This window comes from Coffea arabica, chromosome 9e (genome assembly GCF_036785885.1).
Source record: "Coffea arabica cultivar ET-39 chromosome 9e, Coffea Arabica ET-39 HiFi, whole genome shotgun sequence".
NCBI lineage: Eukaryota > Viridiplantae > Streptophyta > Magnoliopsida > Gentianales > Rubiaceae > Coffea > Coffea arabica.
Window position 1 is genome coordinate 2,306,825 of NC_092327.1, and position 11,969 is coordinate 2,318,793.

Here is an 11,969-nt window from a genome sequence, read left to right on the forward strand (position 1 = left end):
ACTTACAAATGCACCCTACAAACCATTCTCCTTTTCATGTACTCCATCTATTCGTATAACTCACGATTTCCTATGATATTTATTAGACACGTACATTGGTTTTCCAAAGTCTTTGAACCAAGATTGTGACAAACAAACATAAACCTTAATTTCATCAATTATTCAAAATTCACACAAATGTTCATATCTTAGTTTCAATCCACATTTATGCACACAAATACAAATGTTGGCTCTGTCATTCAATGCTGTGATTACAAGAAATACGGCCCGTAACAATCTACTTTGAATGATAAACTCTTATGAATGGGAATAAAACTAACATCTTTTTTCATAGAAATTACTTTTAAATAGGAATTACTTTTAAAATTTTAAGAATGCTAAGTGAAATTATTAGAAGCCTTTGAAATTATCCCTTAAGGAAAATAAGTAAGGTAGCCAACAGACATCCTGGTTACTACGCACCACACTACGCCCCATCACACCTATATTTGGTCTTGAATTGAATGGCATTCCAAAATTGATTATCAACATTTGTAAAGATGTAGATATACCATAACTAGATACCAACGCCAAGGCAATCGAGAATCTAAAACTCTTGGAGACCTAAAAAATCCTCATTGGTAGATCAATGCGCTGATCAGGAAAAATAATTACGTGCGTAACATTTCTAAATTTCAGGTCAGGAGAAAAACTACGTGAAAATTTTCCTTTTCGATACATGTGATGAAGGCTACATGCATTTAGAAATTTTCAAGAACTCCAATAAAGTGAAAACATGTATGGTCGTAATGGGCTATTGAAAGCTGAAAGTATCATAATCTGGATAATAATTTAGGGGCAAATTCCTCATATTTCCCTTGTAGTTTAGCATTTTTTAAGATATACCCCTTATGGTTCAAAAAAGTCCACTTGTACCCTATGTGCTTTGAATTTAAGTAGGAAAACATGGAAGCAGACTTCACTAGCGGAGATTTCACTGTAAGCATTTCAGTAGTGCAATTAGTTACTTGATTCTAATGACGTGAAGACTTAATAATATTTTTCCTCCACAAATACCTCCAAATTAACATTTGCAATCTTTAAAAAGTTTCAAATCATCACTTTTAGAGTATTTGAACCTTCTATACAATAAAAAATGGTTGATATATTTTTATTATAAAGTGCAAATGTTCATCTGAGGGTATTTTCGAAAGAAAACATTATTTTAGTTTATCATCACTAGAAACAAGTAATCAGTTAGACTATTGGATTGTGTAAAGTTAAATTTTCACTAGTAGAGTCTATTTCTGCAATACAACAAAAATGGTCTTTCCTCACATTCCTATAAGGACACTTGCTGGTTTGTGTCATTATAGCACTCCTATCATGATACTTATTACCAACTCAATAATATATACCCTAATTTTTTTTAATTTTATCAGATATAAAAATAATAATGTGCCTTTAGACTACCTAACATGACACTTAAGAAAATGTGAGATGTACAAAAAAAAAAAGAAAGACACAAAACGGCATCGTTTGATTTTGGCAGAAGATTCATTTGCTTAAAATACTCAAAATTTTCATTCTGCCGGCCAAAACACTTAGTCAAAACACTTGCTCAAAATTTTCATTTTCCGGCTCCACCATTTCCAGCCCCCCTTCCCCCTCTCTCTGTCTCTGTTGTTAGATTCCAACATAGTTGGTGGGAAAAATGGGTAGCAGCCAGGCAGCAGTTTCGTTCTGACGTAGTTGGTTTGGGTATCGGCGCCACCGTCCTCAACTCCTCCCTCTACATTGTCGACGGAGGGCAGCGGGCTGTCCTCTTCGACCGGTTCCACGGTGTCATCGATGACACCATTGGAGAGGGTACTCACTTCCTCATCCCCTGGCTCCAGAAGCCCTTCATCTTTGACATCCGTACCCGTCCCCACACGATTCCGATTACGATTAGCCCCACCTTCATCTTCATCATTAGGATCTTCCAAGCATCGAAGCCTGTGATTGGAGCTCCGATTTCCATAAAGCTTCAACCGTGGCTCCCTTAGGCAGCCAACAGCAGCATCAGCAACAAAATCTCTCTCGAAGGAAACCCGCTTTCAGGTCATCGTCTTCTTCTTCTTCGAATTCGGCTCAACAAATTTCTCCCCCGACTCGAATAGTTTATCGAGAATTGTCTTCCAAGTCCGATCTCAGTTTGCTCTTTTGGCAAACTACCTGGTTCATTGGCTTACTTTTACTAATGGCAATCTCGTTTTTCGGTCTCGCCATTTTCCTTTTTCTTACCCTTGACTCTGATTTCATCTCTTCCCCCGTCTCTGCAGCTTCCGAAGGCATCCAGGTAAACCGAAAGCCCACTTACTACTTCAAATTTGTGGTTTTTGCGTTCCTGTAGTTGCACAGATATGCGGTGCATCTTTGTGTGTGTGCTTTTCCCCCTATTTGTTGAAACTGTACGCGAAAAGTTGTTTTATAGTTATTTTTGGTTCAAAATTTTGACCAAGTTTGTGCTATTATAGGCATGTGATGGTTATAAATTCTAGCGCTTCAGAGGTTTCTAAGCTAAAAAAGGACAGGGAAAGAGGAAATGGAGTTGTTTGTGTAGAATTAGTAATAGCCTTCGACATGTTTGATGAAATGCCTCGATAATCTTTGTTAAAAATCTAGCTGGGTGTCAGTTAAAAATTGCAATTTGGATTTTTTAAAGAGCTGATTTATGAATTAAATTTGATTTTTTTTCCTGTTTTATAGTTTGACGTTTCTGTTGTGTGGCGAAAATAAAAAATGGTGTATGATGCTTTGAGTTCTAATAGTTGTATAATGGGGCTTTGTGCTAAGTCATTCTTATTTTGTTCGGCATCTGTGATTTTGATAGATTACTTATGGGTCAGTGATCAAGTTGATGCATGAGAGAACAAAGTTTAGGCTGCATTCGCATGATGAACCATATGGCTCTGGTAGTGGGCAGCAGTCCGTCACTGGTTTTCCCAACGTTGATGACTCAAACAGCTATTGGGTATGTTTCTTTTTCTAGTATCTATTTTTTTCTAGATCATCATAATTTTCTAAGGTTAGGTATGATTAAACTTGGCTTGCAGATTGTTAGACCTGTATCAGATACCAATGCCCAACAAGGGGATACAATCAAAGGTGGTACCATCATCAGGCTGCAACACATGAGGACCAGAAAATGGTTACATAGCCACTTGCTAAATGTAAGTCTTACTATGATGCCTATTGCTGTTATGCCTTATGCAATTAATCTTCTTATCAGTAAATAGCATGTAATGGGTAAAAACCACTATGCCTTATGAACTTGTGTTGATAGTTACTAGGCCACTCACAGCCTGTCTATCAGCTTCTAAAACCGTGATACTTCTCTTTCTTGTGACAGATTCATAACTGATTCTACAATAATGTACTTCCTTGGTTCCGGGTAAGCATTCTGGTTTGTGTTTTCTTGCTAGTGCTCAACATTTGTGTAGATGACAGTAGATTGTTAGAAGAAAATTTTCTTTCCTGATAGGGTCCTTGAGACTATTTGCATTAAAAACCATGAAAACATTATTAATTGTTCCGTATATACTCCTTTATCTTTCCATTTCCTTGGTCCTGCAGTCTTGTGTTGTCAAAATCATGCTTATATCTTGTTCTTCCTCTGTTTTGCAGTAGCATTTGATAGAAGAACTTTCAACCTACAAGATACAAGTGAGCTGTTGAGAGTCGATTGACTTTCTTGATGTGTAATTCATGTCACGTAAATGAACGCTAGTTACGCTTTTAGCTCCTTCTCATTAGCTTACCATTTGTCAGGTATGTCTGGATATCTGTACGGACTTCTTGTGGCCATTTACCTTACTAGTCATGTGCTCTTCTGTTATTTATGAATCATTCCTGTGAATCTTTTCATGTATGAAACATGATGACAAATCTACTCTCGCTTATGGGAGTTGGCATTTTCAGTTCTCATAATCACGGTGCGGCTCAAGTTTGATGTTTCTAGATTTTTGCATCATAGCATATTTTCTTATATGCATTTTGTTCTTTGGGATAATTTTACAAGTCCTTTGGGCTTCTGATTGACAGAATGTATAGCATGGAGCACTACCTGCAAGTTGCTTCTATATCAAAAAAAAAAAAAAAAAAATTTCCTGGCAATTAAAAGTGTCAGTATAGAATTCGAAATCCTAATGTTGTACTATAGCTATCCTGACACTTTCAATTATCAAGAAAAGGGATTTTTGTTGACGGATGGGAAGTTATAACAGCATAGTTTTCCTGACACGTTTGAATATATGAGCCTATCCCCACATTGGAAGGGACAACACTCGTCTGAGGTGTGAGGAAAAGTAAAGTGTCAGGTTAGATTATCTATACTGACACCTTTAAATGTCGTTAAAAGTCATTTTTGTTGTAGTGCTGTCAGTTTTTCACTTAAATTAAAAGCACAATGGATGTTAGTGAATATTTTTTAATCACAAGGGGTGTGTCTTAAAAAGAGTTTAATCATAGAGGTGTCGAATTAGTAGGGTTGGGCACGGGTCGGGTACCCACCCCTATCATGATTTGGCTGACCCGACCCTAATATATCGAATCAGTCATTTTCCGACTCTAACCCGCTCCTAATGTCTTCGCATACACGTTATTCGGGTACCCGAAAAAAAAAGGTGGGTCATAGGGTACCCGCCCCTAAAAAAAAACTATTTTTCAATAAAAAAATTATTTTTCACTTAATATCAACATGTTTTTCAATGAAAAAAACATACTTTTCCAATTAATATTGGTAGAGATATTGTAATTAAAGTCCATACATCACCATTCTCACACATTTCATCCAACAATCAAATCGATCTCATAAATTTAGTACATATTAGAATTATAATATCAAATGGACAAAACGAAATTTCATAATAATTTTGAGTACATCACCATTCTCACACATTTCATCATTCTACAACACAACAAACACAAGGATAGTAAGTATTTGGCAACTTCTCCAACTTCCTTAAGGATGTTATGGTACAAGACTGCATCCCAAATAAGTCGATTGTGAAATCAAGTTCGAAAAAGAATTGAATAGAACTAATTATTTTTGAAAAAAATATAACCTTAAAAAATCTTCCCCAACTTCTTTACATCTTTGGAATAGACCTTATGGTATTAAAGGTGATGAAAAAAAAAGAAATTTCTTACACTAAATAAAAGAGACATAATTGCAATAAAATAAATCAAATAAATAAATAAATGAAAGACACAAATGTTTTAATTATCTAGCTAACAGAAAATTGAAACTCCAAATACAAATCTTTGATTGTACTGATGCAAAATTTCCAGGAAAGATCAATGGAGGTAGAATAAAAATAAAAAGGATGAACAATTTTTATAATAGAGTTTCACAAATTTTTTTCATTTTGTTCATTTGGTTCATGTTTCACCAAAAATATTCACTTTCTTCGAACAAGATGAGGAGAGGTGGATCATATAGAATTAGAATATGAGGCTGTGAGCCACTTCACTTGCACTTAGAATTAAAAATTACAAAGTTATAAAATGATTCCTAATTTTTTAATATTTATAAAATATACCCTGCGAGTCAGGTGCCCGCGGGTTTTTATTTTTCTGATCCGTATCCGTACCCAATTTTTGCGGGTACCAGACCCTCATCTGCCCCGCTAAGAAAAATTGGATTGGATATCCTATTTTTCGTTTCGGATCGGATCGGATCGGGTTCATCGGGTTTTCGGATCGGCGGGTTTTTTTGCCCACCCCTAGGAATTAGCCCATAATCTAATTTTCCTAAAGAAAGATTTTGGGTAAAAATAAGATGAGACAGAAATAATGCGAGAAACTGATAAAAGAAATCAAGCGATCGATTTTTACCAAGACGATGTTTCTTCTCATTTGTGAAAAAAATATTTCCGAACTTATCAACTTTTGATCTTTGGAAAAAAAAAAACACAAAAGATTATCCATGATTTATCGACACGAAAAAAAATAAGACATGTAGCATACTTCGAAGAGTTATTTCTAGGTTTTTGTTGTTTATGAAATTCAATTAGATTTCAATGGCACATTGATGAGTTATCTTAAAATACAAGTATATAAATGGAATATGCGGCAATCACAATAGTAGAAGAAATATTTAGGCAATCACACAGTGTTTTGTGTCCTTTGAATTGCGGACCACTTCAGGAACATTCCCGCTGTGGAACATCGATATGCATAGATTGGTTTTATTAATTTATTTATTCTAAAAGTATACTCAAAATTGCAAAATACTTCATTGAAGTTGTCTATGGAGTTCACCGGAATCCATGGAGAAGGGAAAGCGGTAGAGATTATTTAGAGGGTATACCCAACATCCAAATTTTCTACAAACACTTTCCATATGTGCATAAGGAAATTCAATAATTTAAAAAAGCTTTGAAATCGAAATTTTTTTAATTTAAAAAATTAAAGTACTTAAATTTGGAAAAAATTATTATGATGGCGTGGCATTTCCTACTTTGACATCTACATAAGTGGTGATACACCAGTGATCTAAAAATCAGTGATACATGTCATCACTCTCCATTTTAATGCCTTACAAAGCTTTTGCATAAACTGCAACTCAAAAAAAAAAAAAAAAAAAAAAAAAGGAAACGAAGGAGGGGGAATTTTCTACAATTTCATCTTGAAGGAGGGCAATGGTTTGGGATGAAACTGAAATTAAAAATATGTCTTATAGTTGCCTGCTTTTTTTTTTGTTTGGGTTTGTGTGTTGGGTGTGTGTGTGTGTGGGGGGGGGAGGGGACATATAGTTGCCTGAATTGTTAATGCTATCTATGAATCGTAGTTTTAATTGCACCTTTTGCGTGTACTTCTTGGATAATTTGTTTGCACTTGTTGAGGGCTGACGATAGTTCCTAGGTCCTTCTGCAACTTGTTGAGAATGCCATTATGGGAAGAGTTTAGAATTTGGTACTTTTCCAGTTGCTTCCATAGGCTGCTAGCACAGAAGATGATATAGTCTTTGCATTTGGAATCTGCCAAGAAGGGTGGCCTTTGTGATGAAGACTGCACCCCGTAGAGAATCTTTTTCTAATCCCATTTCCAGATTCTGAAGAAGCTTGAACCTGGTCACAATTACGTAGTAGATGAAAATATGAGAATAATATCTACAAGAGATATCTAAAATAGTAGATACCGATCCAGCATCATCTACTCTCCCTCCAGTTCCTTATTATTTTCAAACTGCAATTGTCTACACCAACCAGAAACTAATTCAAACTGCTAAGACTAATAGCAAAAAAGTAGTTAAAAGTTCAGGAGGATTCAAAACTAGGTTTAGCTTGACACTGATTAATTGGATTATTTGTTTTGTTTTTGTTATGACTAAGTTCACTTCTGCTAAGCATACGCAAGGAAGAATGTCAGATTTTTTGCAGCATGTCCAAAAGTACAAATAAGGTTGTATTGGCAATGTCAAGTTGAAAACGAGAGATCAAAGGGGATAAGTAGGATGTCCTGAATGCAAAGAAAAGATTGAAGAAAGGATCATTCCTGTTCTATTCTTTCTCACTCTTTTCATTTGGCCCCATATCACGACTAGGTTTAGGCACAAGATGTGTTAGGTCTGACCCTAAAAAATTGACAAAAGGATTTTTGGTAACTCCAAAAGACAAATAACAACGCAAAAATAAATAAAATAGAAACACAAGAATTTATGTAGTTCGTTTAAATTGACCAACGTCCACAGGGGGAGAAGGATCAATATTTTACTATGAAAAAGAGAGTACAAAAATGTCTTAGGAAACTATTTCTAGGTCTAAAACATCTAATACTTAAAATACAAGAGAGCCCAAAATATTTGACTAACCAAAAGGTTTAATGATTCAAAAGTCAAAATAACCCACGAAAACTCTTTTGGTTTGGTGCACTTAATTCCCATCACAGGCCCACTATATTTATAGGCAATTAAGGGACAAGTTCTCTTATAGAAAAGGAGATGTGAGACAAAGCCACTTTAACAATTCTCCACCTTAGCATGTCCCCAATATCGACAATAGCATATCTGCTTCACCTTCTCCATATAAGCTCCAATGGCCCTAAATCACTAACAACGAGTAACAACCAAGTTCAAGCATTGCTTGAAATTTCATGGGTCACCTCCTTGTCACGCACTTAATAAGAAATATATAGCACCAATATTATTCTAAACCATTTGAGTAGACAAAAACAATTCAAACAAAGACCAAAGAAGCTGAGTTAGCCAACAGACTCCCTGGTCAATACACGCCACTCTACGCCCCATCAAACCTACTTAGGTCTTGAATTAAAGGTCACTCCAAAATTGCTTATCAACATTCGTAAAGATCTCAAACTCTTGGGGAATCCATGGAGAAGGTAAAGCGGTGGAAGTGATTTAGAAGGTATACCCAAAATCCAAATTTTCCTACAAGCACTTTCCATATGTGCACAAAAGAAAACTCAATGATTTAGAAAAGTTTCTATATCCAATTTTGAATGTCTATTCAGCTTTCGCATAAAATGTAACACCCTCCCCCCTGGGCAAAAAAAAGGAGGACGAATTTTCTACAATTTCTTCTTGACGGAGGCAGTGGTTTAGGATGAAACTGAAAAACAATAGTTGCATGAATTGTTAATGCTATCTATGTATCATTGTTTTTGTTGCACATTTTGGGTGTACTTCTTGGATAGTTGTTTTGGCATTTGGTGCTTTTCCAGTTGTTTCCACAAGCTGCTTGCAGAGAAGATCATCTAGTCTATACATGTGGAATCTGCTAAGGAGAATGGTGGCCTTTGTGATCAAGACAGCATCACATAGAGAATGTTTTTCTAACCCAATTTCCAGATTCTGAAGAAGCTTGAACCTGGTCAGAATTATATAGCAGTTGAAAAAAGGAGAATATTATCTACCATAGATGTCTAAAGCAGCAGATACCGATCCAGTACAATCTACTCTCCCTTCACTCGTATGTCGTATCCCTTTCTATCTTCGAATTGCAACATCAAACCGCTAAGATTAAAAGCAATATTGTAGTTAAAAGCTCAGAAGCATTCAAAACTAGATTTAGCTTTATAGTAATTAATTAGATTACTTTATTTTTTGGGGTAATGGCTAGGCTATATGCACACATATGTACGGGAAGAATGTCAGATTTTTTAAAATATGTCCAAAAGTACAAATAAGGGAGCAATGGCAGCATCAAGTTGAAAATGACAGATCAAAGGGAATAAATAGGAAGCACTCAATGCAAAAGAAAAGATTGAAGAAAGGTGACCACTCCAGTTCTACTGTTTAGCATTCTTTTCATTTGGCCCCATATCACGACTAGGTTCATTCAGGTACAAGATGGGGGCTTACTTAGCTTATTGAACGAAAAGCACTTGGGAAAAAATAAAATGCTATCAAAGCACTGATCACATATACAAATCATCAAGAAAGAAGCTCTATAAATAGCAGCATCGAAGCTGATCAAAAGCATAGGATGAATTAACAAAGCAGCAGATGTCCTCTAGAGTTCCCTCAGAACACTTCACTGGGGGGGACATGTTTCTTTCTTTGACTCATTTAGGGCCAAAGAACTTTGCCTACTGAAGTGTTTGGGGGAACTCCTGAGTCCATTTGATATGTACTGAATAAGATTCCAGATTTTTGTTGTTGTCTTCAAATTTCTTCCTAGCTTGTGAGCTTGAGCGAGCATTAGGATTGTGAAAAAGTAGTTATTCAAGCTAGTTGCTTAGATGTTTTCTTACAGTTTCTTTGAGTTTACTTGTGTAGTTATATGCCTTCTTTCTTGGTAGAGATGAGTTGCATGAAGCAAACTACATAAAGAAAAGAATAAGGAACTTCAATTAGCAAATGCCTTGTAAATTACTAGTTCAAATTACTTATAGCCTATGCTCATTGTTAGTTTCATGCTGGTATTTTATAACATGTCTAGTTTCTAGCTAATGCTTTAGATGAATTAGGATGGCTTGGGGAGATAATATCCAAAAAGAAACGGAGGAAAATGCATAAAATTGTTTCAGTACTGTGCAACAACTATCATCGGTTTCAAGCTTATGTAGAGTTTGTTAGAACTATAGAAAATCTCAGTTACTGTTGCTCAAAAATCATGATAAAAGTGTTTTTTCTTTTGTTGCAATTCCTTTCAATTTGTCTTACAAATCCAACCCCCCTCCCCCAAAGGTTTCATAGGACTATTGGCAAGGTGACAATAGCAATATGTAGTAAAAAGGGAATTGCAAGATTTGTAATGGTGGTTAAGAGTACAGATACTCAAGCATGTTCCAGCTTTAGTGTTTCTATTAGTTGTACACGATAAATAGTGCATAGTGCCATCTAAAAAATGTTTTTGTGCATAGATTTTCATAAATTTGTATAAATGGTTTAACAAATAGATAAGTAAAACTACATAATCACTTTTTAAAGATAAAAGTCGTGTACTTTTATCTTCAATTATGTAGTTCGATTTCATGATGCATGACTAACGTTAGTGGTGTTATACTATTTACATCCGTATGTTGGTTGCCTAATGATCATACCTATATTTTTCTCGAAATTCGAACCTTATTTGATATACCTCTCAAAATAAGTTTCTTACTTCAGGTAAAGGAAACTGTTTTAGATTTTGCCGTGCCTCATATGTTGGACTATTTGAAGACCGAGGAATCTGTCTTTCTATAAGGAGAGAAATACACGTATTTACCAGGTGATTGATTATTCAGGCATAAAGGTTGCATACATTAAATAACATCAAAGGGATTATTTTCACTCAAAGGGAAGTCCGGATACCAGTTCCAATTTCATGGCAATGTTTCCAGGCCTCTCGCTATAAACTTAACGTGGATTATTTTCTATAGGTAATCCGGGGTTCTCTGGCAGAGGAAGCATTATTCGTGATGTTTAGGCAATTTTATTGATGGATTGACATGGAAGCAGGGACCCTTTCCCTACTAGAGGGTTTGAAGCTCTGTCTTGATCGACAACTCCGGCCAGCGCTCGTTCAAATGGACTGGAAGATTGTGATCAGCTTAGTTTGCAATACAGTAAGAATTCCATGGAAAATTCGTCTTTGTGTAACTCAGGAAATTAAGAAGTTCGCCTCGCATGAAATTTTTTCTATTAAACATGCGTAGCAGCAAGTTAGAAGTCTTGATCTAAAGTTGAAACTCTAGAAATTAGAAATTTTGGTTAACAGCAAAATGCACTTTATCCCCCTGTAGTTTAGCGCTTTTTCACATAATCCCTATGATTTCAAAAGTTATACATAATCCCCTTATAATTGAAATTAAAGTGTCAATATAACGAAATTTACATTTCATAACGGAGTCAAATAAAAAGTCAAAGATAATTATTAAATTTCACTTACAATAAAGTTAGAATGGTTGTTAGTTACAAAAAAAAAAAAATATCCAAATATGCTTGTGTATTATCTACTTGATTATAAATTTGATAATAATAATCTTGAAAAGTACATATATATCTATCAATTTCGCACGTCACAAAGTTGTAATGTTATCGGTCTTTTTCATACCTTTGTTCTATCTCTTAGAATATTACCTTCTCCAGTAAATTCTAATATGAATGCTTCTACTGCTCTTGTTATCATATTATTTGAATCATTATCAGAGAATATGGTGTTTTTAATTTCAATACTAAGATGCTTCCAAAACCTGAGTGTACTATTAACAAGTGTTTTTTCAATAAATCTTTTAGTTGTATTATAATCCATTTCATAAATAGCTGCAACTAATCTTAAAGCTGTTTCCCATTTATCTATAGCTTCTTTAGTTTCAGTCTAAATCTAGATATATTCCAAAAAGGTTGTATTGCTTCGGGTCTCAATTTTCCTAATGGAGTAAATCCTTCCGAATCTACATTTTTTCCTAAAGAATGGACGGCAGCATATCCTCTAGCAGGTCTATTAAAGCTATTATTAACAAATCTAGGAGTATTTGAGCTAGATACTGGGATATCAAGA